Source organism: Microtus pennsylvanicus, chromosome 4, assembly GCF_037038515.1.
Source record: "Microtus pennsylvanicus isolate mMicPen1 chromosome 4, mMicPen1.hap1, whole genome shotgun sequence".
NCBI classification, from domain to species: domain Eukaryota; kingdom Metazoa; phylum Chordata; class Mammalia; order Rodentia; family Cricetidae; genus Microtus; species Microtus pennsylvanicus.
In genome coordinates, this window is record NC_134582.1 from 62,559,586 (window position 1) to 62,573,553 (window position 13,968).

General features: G+C 42.9%; 1 pseudogene; it reads left to right on the plus strand.

Moving 5' to 3' along the window:
• The first annotated feature begins 264 nt into the window (after nt 1–264).
• The window catches only part of LOC142848998 (prohibitin 1 pseudogene), a 134,783-nt pseudogene continuing 121,079 nt past the window's right edge, over nt 265–13,968 (plus strand).

Here is a 13,968-nt window from a genome sequence, read left to right on the forward strand (position 1 = left end):
GACCCCCATGCAAACACTACAAAATTCACATAAGAGATGCAGAAGAGATCCACATAAGTTTCAGCCTCTTAAGGAAGAAGACAGAGACAGCACAGAAGATAAACTCTGGCCACACGAGCTTTAATGACATTAGCCAAGAAAATACAAAAGCTGAAGCATGGCTGAGGGAGACTGTATCGTAGGACATTGAGAGAAATCCTGGACACTGTTGTCACAGACCAGCAGACAAAAAATACCTGTTCTAAGACAAGATGGTTCAGTGCTATGCAGCAGGAAGGGGGTGTCCAGGATGACAACCAGATGTGTACTGCCACCACTCTTACACCCATGGGACCCTCAGCGTTACTGCATGAAGATGTGGTAAAGAAGCAGAATGAAGACTCTCCACAGCTGGGGGCTCGTTTCCCTCTCTGTCAGTCAACTATACTCTTGACTCTCAAACACCTCATCCCAGGAGAAGAGGGATGCTGAGCATAGCACAGATGTAAGACTTGCTTGTGCTCATGAGTCTCCATGCCGCTGCTGGAGGCCAGAGAGCCTAGCGCTGCACACTCCCCAGCACTGCTCCACTCTCAATGCTCAATGTCAACCCATGCAGACCCCACCACCCTTGCTGCCTCACAATGAATACATGGAGCCAGGCTATGCTGACAACCACATATATCCCAAAAGAGCTAGCTGTCAGACCCTGATGGACATTCACAGCCACAATCCACATATCCATTTAGATATCATCCCTTACCTGACACTTTTCTTACCCGTACACTCATATACTGTCACACATATACATTACTATAGCAGTTCAGGATGTCCCTTCCCCCAATAACTCCCACACAAGTAGTAGTAAAGATCCTACACAAATGTCCCCTCCCATATGCTGTGCTAAACAGCATTGCTAGTAATTGACACTGCTTGACATTGCCTGCCTGCCACCATCTCAATGCATTGGGTGGTATTAGAACCAGCTTAATACCAGCTCTCAAACTGCCCTATGTGAATTCTTTCATATCTGACCTTGCAGGACCCCAACCATGAAGCCCTAAACATACTGTATATCAAATTCAACTTCAAATTTGATATACACCTTCAAATCAGTTTTTAGTGCTACTAGACAAAAAGTGCACCCCCTTGTCACTTGGTCAGAGAGTTTCCTGCATAGTTTTCACGTAGCATGAAGGTGATGATAACTTCCAATTCATTGTGGACTACAGGGTAGTTTAGTTTGCAGCAGTGAAAGCGGCGGGGAATGGTTAGGAGTTCTTCAGGGACTGAAATCAAGCTGCACATTTTGAACATGGAATGCAGAGAAGGCACATAAACAGGCTTGATATATAGCAGTGTGTGTAGGAGATATAGACCAACAGGGCCTGATACCTAGAAATTCAAGTGTATTCTATTCTCTCTTGCAAAATCCAAACACAATTCTAGGTTTGTGTCAGCGGTAAGCTTCTGCTAACTGCAATAATACTACATACACTAATTTGTGAATCCCTGGTGCACACCACCATGTTTCCCAACACACACTGCTCAGCATGAGCCCAAGGGGATCATTCCCCACACCTGACACCAGTCAGCATACAGCAAGATCAGGCCAAGCTGTGTTTCTCTTGTTTTCAGGAACTTTTGTTCCTACATCCTCTTCTGTCTTTCTCTCTGCCTCTCTGTCTGTCTCTGTCTCTCTCTTTCTCTCTCCTGCATGTGTTTGTGTGTCTTTCCTGTCAGCATGTCTGTCCACATCACTGCACTTACATGGACATTTTATTGTGTTAATATTCCCCTGTGCCAACATTCTTACTAGGTAAAAGAACACACTACACACACAAACACAAAAAACATGCAAAATATGATATGCTATGATCAGTTCCTGCCTTTTTTGCCTCTAAAGTTCAAGCTTCATGCACACATACATGGATAAAGATCAGATTAAGATAGTTATATCCTCGGCTATATCCAAATCCAACACCCACACAAAGAGATTCAGGACCTTTTGTGTTCCCAATTCTGAAAAGCCAAGTTACACACACAAAAACATGTCGGTGAGAGAGAAAAAGAGGGGTGGGAGAGAAGAGGGGAGAGGAGGGGACAAGAATAAGAGAAGAGGACAGCAGATGGGAAGGGAGGAGAGGAGAGGGGAAGAGAGGGTTGGAGAGGAGAGGAGAGTGGAGGGGAGGAGAGGAGTGTGGAGGGGAAGGGAGGAAAGGAGAAGAGAGGGGAGGGAAGGGGAAGGGAAGAGAGGGGATAAAAATGGAATAAAAGTGGAGGAGAGGGAGGAAAGTAAAAAAGAGGGGAGGAGAGAAGAGGTGAGGAGAGGGAAGGACAGGAGTGGAGAGGAAAGGGGAGGAGAAGGGAAAAGAGGGGAGTAGAGGAGAAGAGAGATGAAGGGAGGAGAAAGGGGGAAATGTGAGTAGAGGAGAGGGGAGGAGAGAAAGGTGAGGGAAGGAGAGGGAGAAGATTGGAGGGGTGAGGAAAGGAGGGGGAAGGAGAGGAGGAGAGGGTTGATGGAGAAGAAGAGAAGAGATGAGAGTGAAAGAGATGGGAGTAGAAGAGAGGAGAGATGAGGGGAAGAGAGGGGAAGAGAGGGGAGGGGAGGAAAGGAGAGAGGAGGAAAAGAGAGGGAAGGGGAGGGGAGCAGGCAGTAGTGAAGAGGATAGATGGAGAAGAGAGGAGAGGAAATGAGAGAGGAGGAGATCGGAGGAGAGAGGAAGGGAGGAGAGGAAAGGAGAGGGCAGAAGAGTAGAGAAGGGGGAGGAGAGGAGGGAAACAAAAACCTTGGAACAAGAGAAAGAGATCTTGGTGTCAGGTACAGTAGGTATGCCCTCACCCATAGTCAAGCCCCACAGACACATGGCAAATCCTGATTACAGGTTCTACTACATTCACCATTTCCTTACAACTAATGTCTTCTACAAGGGCTAAGTGTCATCCCATGAAAGATCTGCCAACTTGTATGTCCACCACCACCCAATACATGATTTGGAACAAGATACTTTTCATAATCCCCTATTCTATAGCCACTGACACAGTAGACACATGGGTGGTGATAGGTAATGTGAGGTATTTCCTAAATAAAAACTAAAGCACACATCAACGCAATATATGCACCACAGACACAAACGCATACACACATACACACAGAGACAGACACTTGTTATGCATGCACGCACACACTCATGCATGTAAACATCAGTACATATCAGATTCTTCATGTTAACCCCTCACAGAAAAATCTTGCATACACATCAATCTTACATAATTTAGTATGCTCTCTCTCTCTTTCTCTCTCTCTCTCTCTCTCTCTCTCTCTCTCTCTCTCTCTCTCTCTCTCTCCCTCTCTCTCTCCCCCCCTCTCTCCCTCTCTCTCTCCCACACACACACACAAACACACACACACACAAACTTGCCTGCATGCATGCAAACACGCATACATGAATACACCAATTCATATCAAGTACTTCATGTTATCCCCTCACAGAGAAATCTTGTATACACATAAATCTTACATAAATTAAGTGGCTATTCCTTCTAAGTATCTTCTGCCCTACACTGAATGTCAGCTAGATGTCATGGCCTTTATTTCTTCCTGCCATACATCCAAAGCCACACATAGAGGAACTAAATCTCTTTCTCAAGCTCTCTGTCTCTCTCTGTCTCTCTGTCTCTCTCTCTGTCTCTCTCTCTGTCTCTCTCTCTGTTTCTCTCTCTGTCTCTCTGTCTCTGTCTCTGTCTCTCTCTCTCTCTCTCTCTCTCTCTCTCTCTCTCCTGAATGTGTTTGTGTGGGTAATTTGAATATTCAGGATTGGGAACCCAGCCAGCCCTTAATCTATTTGTTTGTGTTTGGATTTGCCTATATGGGAGCTTATAACTAGCTGAATCTGCTATCTATCCATGTATGTTTATATATAAGGCTTTGCCTATGGAGGGGAAAATGGCAGAAACTGACAGCATGTCCGTCCACATCACTGGACTTACACGGACATTTTAATGTGTTAAGATTCTTATGTGCCAACATAACTTAATAGGTAAAAGAACATACTACACTCAGAAACACATACAAAAGATGATGTTATCTGACAGTTCCTGATTTTTTTTTGACTCTAAAGGCAAAGCTTCACACACACACACATGGACACAGATCAGATTAAGTTAGTTATATCCTCTGCTACATCCAAATCCAACACACATGCAAAGAGATTCAGGACCTGTTGTTTTTCCAATTCTGAAGAGCCAAGTTACACACACAAACACATGTTGGAGAGAGAGATAGAGAGGGAGAGAGAGCGAGAAAGAGAGAGAGAGAGAGAGAGAGAGAGAGAGAGAGAGAGAGAGAGAGAGAGAGAGAGAGAGGTGGGAGAGGAGAGCAGAGGAGTGGAGAGGGGAGGAGAAGAGAGGAGAAGGGAGAGGAGGGGAGGGAAGAGAGGAGAGCAGAGGACAGGAGAGAAGAGAAGAGGAGATGAGAGGGGACTGGAGGAGAGGAGAGAAGAGAGGAAGAGATGGTATGAGAAGATGGGGGAGCTGAGGAGAAGGGAGGAAAGGATAGGGGAGGAGAGGAAAGTGGAATGAAGGGGAGAAAAGAGGAGAAGAAAGAAGTGGGGAGGGGAGGAGAGGAAAGTGGAATGAAGGGGAGAAAAGAGAAGAAAGAAGAGGAGAGAGGAGGAGAGGGTAGATGTAGAAAAGGAAAGGAGAGGGGGGGAGGGGGGGAAAAGGAGAGGGGAGGAGAAAGAGGGAGATATGAGTGGAGGAGAGGAGAGGAGTTGAAAGGAGAGGGGTGGGGACAAGAGAAGAGGAGAGGAGTGTTCAGGGAAGGGGAAGAGAAAGGAGAGGGGAATAGAGGGGAAGAGAGGAGAGGGGAAGAGAGGAGAGGGGAAGAGAGGAGAAGGGAAGAGAGGAGAGGGGGATAGAGGGGAAGAGAGGAGTGGAGGAGAGGGGAGGGGAGGGGAAAGGAGGGAGGAGAGGAGAGGGGAAGAGAGGAGTGGAGGAGAGGAGAGGGGATGGAGGGGAAGAGAGGAATGGAGGAGATGAGAGGGGAGTAGAGGGGAAGAGAGGAGTGGAGGAGAGGAGAGGTAAAGAGAGGAGGGGAGAAGAGGAGAGGGGATAGAAGGGAAGAGAGGATTGGAGGAGAGGAGAGGAGGGGGAAGAGGGGAGGAGAAAAGAGGAGAGAAGGGAAACAAAAGAACCTTGAAACAATAGAAAAGATCTTAGTGTCAGAACCTGTAGGTAAGCCCTCACCCATAGTCAAAGCCCCCCAGACATACACTAGATCCTGATGTCAGGTTCTGCTACATTTACCATTTCCTTAAAACTAAAGTCTTCCACACAGGCTAAGTGTCATGTCATCCAAGATCTATGAACTCGCATGTCCACCACCACCCAATACATGGTTTGGAACAAGATAATTCTCAGAGTCCCCTCTTCTATAGCCACTGACACATTAGACAAATGGGTGGTGATAGGTAATGTGAGTTTTTTTTCCTATGTAACAACTAAAGCACACATCACCACAATAGATGCACCACAGATGTGCACACACACACACACACACACACACACACACACACAAACACAGGCACTTGCATGCATGTACGCACACACACATGCATGAAAACACCAGCATGTCAGATTCTTCATGTTAACCCCTTACACAGAAATCTTGTATGCACATTAATCTTACATAGTTTAGTATTCTCTCTCTCTCTCTCTCTCTCCCTCCCTCCCTCCCTCCCTCCCTCCCTCTCTCTCTCTCTCTCTCTCTCTCTCTCTCTCTCTCTCTCTCTCTCTCTCACACACACACACACACACACACACACACCTAAACACAGACACTCCTATGCTTACAATTACACATACATGAATACACCAGTCCATATCAAGCACTTCATGATATCCCTGACGGAGAAATCTTACATACACATAAGTCTTACAGAACTCAGTAAGTGGCTATTCTAAGTATCTCCTGCCCTACACTGAAAGTCACCTATGGCTGAATATTAGTTCCTGAAAAGTGCACTCGAAAATACAACCAAGCTAAAAAATAAAAATAAAATAAAAATAAAAATAAAAATAAAGAAAATACAACCAAGCTGAGGTTATAAAGCTGTAAGAATAAACACAGGGCTATATGCCATGGCCTCTTTCTTTCTTCCTGCCATACATCCAAAGCCCCACATCCCCACATCCCCACATATTGGAATTCAATCTCTCTCTCTCTCTCTCTCCCTCTCTCTCTCTCTCCCCCCCTCTCTCTCCTCCCTCCCTCCCTCCAGACACAACACACACACATACACACCCACAGAAACACATACAGACATACGCATCCACACATCCACACAGATCTCATTATCTTCTCCTGTGAGGTTCCACTTCTCATAAACACAAATCACACACATAACCTGGAATCAAGACCAGCTAGGTTTTCCCTGCCTGCCTTATATAGAAGTGTCTTACACACTTCAGTTCTCTAATCCTGTTAGGTACACTTATCTTATAGTGAAAATTCAACATACACATACAAGTCTTTGTATCTAGTCCTAGGACGTTACCCTTCCCTACAACCAAAGTCACACCTGATCACAACTAGGTGTTCCACCCTGCTCCACATCTCCATATTCATACAAGGCACATGTCTGGTTCTGTTATCTATCTATTGTCTTACAGGTAAATCTCCACCTACACACACACATGGTTGCATAGCAGGTCCTGCATGGTTCATCCTCCCCTGCATCCAAGTGACAGGTGCCCCCATGCATCGCTTTACGTATAAAAAAAGCTTATCATATGGAGATGTGTTCAGGTCCAGCTAGTGTCGGGTTAGCTACAGTACAATGCACATACATGAGCACACACACACAGAGCATGCACATATAAGGTGTCTGATTTTGCAAATAGTCCTCCCATATAGCAGTACACTAGATATACATACATATAAACAAAGACATACACACATATAGACAAAAGCATACATACATCCACACAGATGGTTATGTGTCAGGGTATAATAGGTATCCCCTTCCTTACAGCTAACAACCTTCCAGTCCTGCTAGCTTCCCCTATATCAATATCCCAAACCAAAGACAAAATTCTTAATATTTCACTTTCTCTCTCTCTCTCTCACACACACACACGCACACACACACACACACACACACACACACACACACACACGTACCACAAGTCTAGGATTCATAGGCAAAGAATCACAAATATCTGCATGTCTATGTATCTGGCTCTTTGTATCGATCGATTCATCCCTGCACGTAAAGCTGCCTAAAATGTGGCTACTTGTAATCTCTACTGGATTCAAACTCACCCACAGCTCCTACCTCAGCCCACAGCTTAATGAGAATTTTCAAATGTATCTTCCAAACTAACCAAAGTCCCACCAAGGTATTGAGATGCTGGTCTCCCTGTGTTCCCACTCCTATGCCACAGCCTGTTAAAAAACATGGCTGTAATGAACTGAGCTCCCAAGGTCCCAATGAGCAGCAGCAGGACAGCGAACATGAACAAGGAAGTCAGGACAGCAAGGGATGCGCCCACCCACTAAGATGGTTGGACAGATCTATTGGGAGCTCATCAAGGCCAGCTGGACTAGGACTGAAAAAGCATGGGATAAAACCAGACTCTCTGAATATGGTGAACAATGAGGGCTGCTGAGAAGCTAAGGACAATGGCACTGGGTTTTGATCCTACTGCATGTACTGGCTTTGTGGGAGCCTAGCCTGTTTGGATGCTCACCTTCCTAGACCTATATAGAGGGGGGAGGAACTTGGACTGCCCATAGGGCAGGGAACCCTGACTGCTCTTTGGACTGGAGAGGGAGGGGGAAGGGAGTGGAGCATGGGGAGTGGGGGGAGGGGGAGGGGAGTGGGGTGTGGGGACTGGGTTAGGGGGAGGGAAAAGGGAGGCGGGGGGGGAAGCAGAAATTTTTAATTCAAAAAAATAAAATGCTAAGTGCTTTTAAAAAAATACATGGCTGTGTTAACTACCACATATGTCCACCCACACATCCAAAGCCCTACAAATACATATATAGTTTGGATTCAGCTCCTACTAAATATCCCTACCACTATAGCAAAATCTTACTTACACATATAGATCAAATTATACAGCCACCCCAGGTAGCTTCTCCCGTCTCTTCTTCAATGTTCAATACTCACAACTGAAGAATAGAAGCTAAGAACAGTCTATGCAAAGAACTTTCAGCATTTGTCTCTCTGGATCTGGACTCACTCATTATAATCTATTCCCAGTCTATGCAATTTCCTAGGAAGATGGCTCACTAACAAAAACGTCAATATGTTGAGAATCTGAAAGTAGGTTTGCAAATTTGAAGTTGGTGATCAGTCACAGGACTCATTTTCTTGTTGAATCATGTGGGAAACTCCAACACCCTGGGTGACTTAACCCCTTCATATTGGTCTGAAGTAGTATAAGTCAACTGAGCAATGCATGCAGAGCAAGACAGTAGCCAGATTTGTCTGTTTTCTGCCTCAGCTCCTGCTTGAGTTCATGCCCAAACTTCCCTAAGTGACAGACGTTGATCAGAACATATCAATTCTTTCTTACACATATTGTTTATGTCATGATGTCTATCAGCCATAGAAAACATAGTAGGTCAGTGTCCCAAGAGCATCCTCAATCTTAGGATCTTATTGCTGCCACCTCCTGAGTGCTAGGATAAAGGTATATACCACAACTCTACGTGAATAGCATTTCAAAGATGAGATGTTGGCCGAGCGATGGTGGTGCACGCCTTTAATCCAAGCACTCAGGAGGCAGAGGCAGGTGGATCTTTGTGAGTTCAAGACCAGCCTGGTCTACAGAGCTAGTTCCAGGACAGGCTCCAAAGCCACAGAGAAACCCTGTCTCGAAAAAAAAAAAAGATGAGATGTCATGGAGAAAGCAAATCAGTCTCTAAACAAACAGGATTCAATAATCAGAATATTATTAAGGAAGCAGATCAGAGAATGTATTTTCAAGAAGATCAAAGTGAGAGATTTTGGAGAAGGAGTATAGAAAACCAGAAATATGGCACTTGAAAATAGAGGCCTAGCGGGAGGAATTTGACTTTATTTTTCATATATGAAGAAGACAGGTTTTTTCTTTGCCATCAAGGCTAGGTGTCAATCCTTACTGAGAGAGGGTAAACAAGTTTCCTCCAGGGATAAGCTCTGACATGTTCATTCAGTCGCTAGACATATAGGTGCATAAAACAAAGCTATATGGACTCAATAGTTTAGAAATAAATGTGTTTATATATTGCACAAAACCATACATATGCCTGCATGGAACTCATGTAGAAATATTTTAGGCAGGGATATATGGGATAACTTGAGGTACAAAGAAAAGGAAGTAAATAGCAGGAGAGATTTAGATGAAGTCTCTATGTGTGTCCTTCTCAAAAAAAAAAAAACATAAAGTCTAACATCTTTAAAGAACTGGTTGCAGGTTCAGTAGGAATACTTAGGTCATAGAAAAACTACATCCAGATATTTGAGATCTGCAGTGTTTCCCAATGTTTGAGAAAATACATGAATGTAATACATTTTGGAACTTGCTATAACCAAGATACAGAGATTTTTGGATTAAAATGACCCATCACAAAAGCAGTGCAAGAATGAGGAAAGACTGAACAAAATAGTGGTTTTGATAGGTTATGTTTTGAATTGTTTTAATTTTAGGCTATGGATGACCAGTATTGGTATACTAGGCCAAGGCAAGCTGATGATGTACTTTCAATTTTACAAAGTAAAGGCTTTTACATATATTTAAGTGCTGACACTCAGGAAGAGAGGGACTCTCAGGAAAACATCAGCACACATTCAAGTAGTGAAGCTGGAATTTCAAGTGAGCCTTGCTTTTAGTTTCATAATCTTAGTTCTTCAAAGGTAGGAATCCTTGGATCCTATTGATGGTCCATTTATATGTGTGTACCTGTTACAATAGAAAATTTAGTACCTAACAGGATATCAGTCTTAGCCATGTGAGAAGAGCTTTTTATATAAAGAAAGCAGTACCTTGCACCTACTCTTGTATGTTCATGATTGCATGTGTTTCTGACAGTGTGAGCCTGTGTATTTGTCTGTGAATATGTGTGTTTGTGTGTAAATACATTATTTGTAAATTTTCTATTGCAACAGGTACACACACACTCACAGATACACAGATAATAGGCAACATGTACAAAGGACCCACCCTACCTCCACTAACTGTCAGAAACACAAGGAATAAGCTCTTATTGTCAAAGGCCCCATGCATTGCTGTGTGTCAATTCATCCTCAGTAAGACGTTCGCAAATGCAAGGGTCCATGTACAAATGCATGACTAGGTGTTACATTATATTAGGTAGACTCTGCTACAGCAAAGGCTACACTTACACCCACGGATGATGTTACGTCATTTTAGGTGTACACAGTCTGTCAAAAATGTGTAGAAATAAATACACACACACACAGCAAGTATATGTAATGTCATTTCCTGGCTTTTTTCCATCCATAGGCAAAGCTGCCCACACATATACATGGAAAGGGACCACATTCAGTTTTCACCTCATCTTCAGCCAAATTCAAAAATAGGCACACACACGCACAAAAATGTGAGAGCCTGCTGAGTTCCAAACCCTGAATAGTCTAATAACACACACACAAAACACACAAGAGGAAGACACACACAGAGAGACACACAGACACACTCACACACGTACACACAAAGAGAGAGAGAGAGAGAGAGAGAGAGAGAGAGAGAGAGAGAGAGAGAGAGAGAGAGAGAGAGAAGGTAGAAAGAAAATTGCACAAGACCAAGAAAGAGAGAGGTTGGCATTGGGTCCAGAATGTGTCCACTCACTCAGAGTCAAAGCCCCATAGACGCACACAAGACCATGATACCAGGTACCACTACGTTTCCTATCCCTTACAACCAAAGTCTTACAAGCAGGGCTAGGTGTCATGAACCTTATAGCCACAACCACCACATGCATAGTTTGGTGCTAGGTACTGCTCAGAATCTCCTCTTCTATAGCAACTGACACACATACATGGGTGGTGATAGGTCATGTGAAGTGCTCCCTCCATAACAACTGGAGCACCTATAAACACACCACACACACACACACACACACACACACACACTTACCTGTATGCACACACAAACACACGCACATAAATGCCCTAGTATATATCATGTTCTGCCTGTAACCCCTTACAGACAAACTTACATAAACATAAATTGGTAGGTGGCAAGACTTTCAATGTATTTCCCTCTTACAATGAAAGTCACCTATGACTAAATGTCTCTTCCTCATAAGTTGTTTTGAATACACAACCAAACCTATAGTATATATCCCTGAAAATACATGCAGGGCTAGGTTCAGGGCCTGTTTTTTTTTTCTGTCCTACATTAAAGGCCCACATATATGAATTCTCTCTCTCTCTCCCTCTCCCTCTGCCCCCTTCACATACACACACACAGACAAAGGCATATAAGCACAGGTACACACATAAACACATACAAATAAACACATACACACATCTAAATATTTTTTTCTTTCTTTCTTTTTTTGGTTTTTCGAGACAGGGTTTCTCTGTGGCTTTGGAGCCTGTACTGGAATTAGCTCTGTAGACCAGGCTGGTCTCGAACTCACAGAGATCCGCCTGCCTCTGCCTCCCAAGTGCTGGGATTAAAGGCGTGTGCCAGCACTGCCCGACACTAAATATTTTTTCTTAGCACAAAAATGAAGCAAGTTGAAAGGAGAGGATTACATACATGCTTTATGAGTGACATTCTTAAAAAAAAAAACACATGGAAACCAACAGTCTTAAAAAAACTAGTTTCAGATTGAGCACTAATACTGAAGAAATGTATAAAATACATCCAGGTTTGAAGACAAGTTCACCCACCAAGAGATTTACTATATATCCTCCATGTACTAGAAAACATACAAACTGTAAAATTTTAAAAGTTGCTAGAACTGAGAAATAGAGATGTTGAGTTAAAATGTCCCATAACAAAATGAATGGAAGAAGTGAGGAAAATAGTGGCTCAATAAGGTAATGTTTAGCATTACTTTAATTTTAGGCTATTTATGACCAGTGTTGGTATAATAAGCAGTGACTAGTTAATTATGTAACTTTTGGGTTTACAAAGTATACATTTTTACATAGACTGAAACACTGGTATTAAGGAATAAAGGAAGGAATCAAGGAATCAAAAAGCTGTTCTTCCTTGTGTTCCCTCTCCTGTAACCAGAGCCTCTTACACAAACATGGCAGTGCGAGCAACTATATCCTCCCAGTCATATGTCCTCCCACACATGCAAAGCCCTACAAATACATACATAGTCCAATTTCAGCTCCTACTAAATATCCCCACCACTATATCAAAATCTCACTTACACATATAGATTAATTTATCCGTCCACCCCAGGTAGCTTCTCCCCTGCCTCTTCTTCCATGTTTTATACTCGCATCTGAAGAATGGAAGCTAAGAACAGTCTATGTAAAGAACTTTCAGCATTTGTCTTTCTGGATCTGGGCTCACTCACCCAATATAATCTATTCCTAATCCATGCATTTTCCTAGGAACATGCTCACTAACAAAATACATTAATATGCTGAGCATCTGAAAGTAGGCTTGCGACTTTGCAGTTGGTGACCAGTCACAGGACTCATTTTCTTCTTGAATCATCTAGGGAACTCCAACCCACTGTGGGTGAATTCACCCCTTCAAATTGGTCTGAAGTAATTACGACAACTGAGCAGGACAGTAGACATATTTGTCTATGTTTTCTGCCTCAGCTCCTGCTTGAGTTCGTGCCCAAACTTCCCTAAGTGACAGACATTGATCAGAACATATAAACAAATCAGAACAAATAAACTCCTTCTTCCCCACATTGTTTTTGTCATGATGAATATCAGCAATAGAAAACATGGTAGGTCAGTATCTGAAGAGTACCCTCAATCTTAGGATCTCATTGCTGCCACCTCCTGAGTGCTGGGATAAAGGTATGTACTAGAACACTAATTACATGAATAGAAATTTAAAGATGAGATGTTATGGCGAAAATAAATCAGTTTCTAGACAAATAGAATTTAAAAATTAGGATATTATTAAGGAATCTAATTAGAGAAAATATCTTCAAGAAAATAGACATGAGAGATTTTGGAGAATGGGATATCAAAAACAAGAAATAAGGCACTTGGTGAACACAGGCCTGTGGGAGAAATTTGACGTTATTTTTTATAGATCAAGAAGTGAAGTTTTCTTTTTGCCAACAAGGCCAGGTGTCAATCACTACTGAGAGAGGAACAACCAGTTTTCTTCCAGGACCAGCTCACAGATAAGTCATTCAGTCCAGTGGTCCATGGGACAAAGCTAAATGGACTCAGCAGTTTAGAAATAAATGTATTCCTAGGTGTACACAAAACCATACACATACATGCATGGAACTCATGTAAGAATTCATATTTGGGGCAGGGATCCATGGGATAAGCTGAGGCACAAGGGGGAAAGGAAGTGGCAGGAGAGATTTAGATGAAGTCTCTATGTGTGTCCTTCTCAAAAACACATGAAGTCTAACAGGTCGTAAAATAACTGGTTGCAGGTTGGGTAGGAATACTGAGGAAATAGAAAAATTGCATCCAGAAATTTGAGGACTCTTCTCCAAGTGACTGACAATGTTTTTCAAAGTTCAAGAAAATACACTAATGGGATAAATTTTGGAACTTACTACAACTGAGAGAAAAATATTTTTAGATTAAAGTGACCCATCACAAAAGTAGTGCAAGGAATGAGGAATGTCAGTGAGGGAAATAGTGGTTTGATGGGTTTAATTTTGTTTTGTTTTAATTTTAGGCCATTGATGACCAGTGTAGTTATAATAAGCCATGACTAGTTGACGATGTACCTTTCAAGTTTACAAAGTAAAAGTTTTTATGTAGACCCAATATTGACATTCAGGAAGAGAGGGGGCATCTC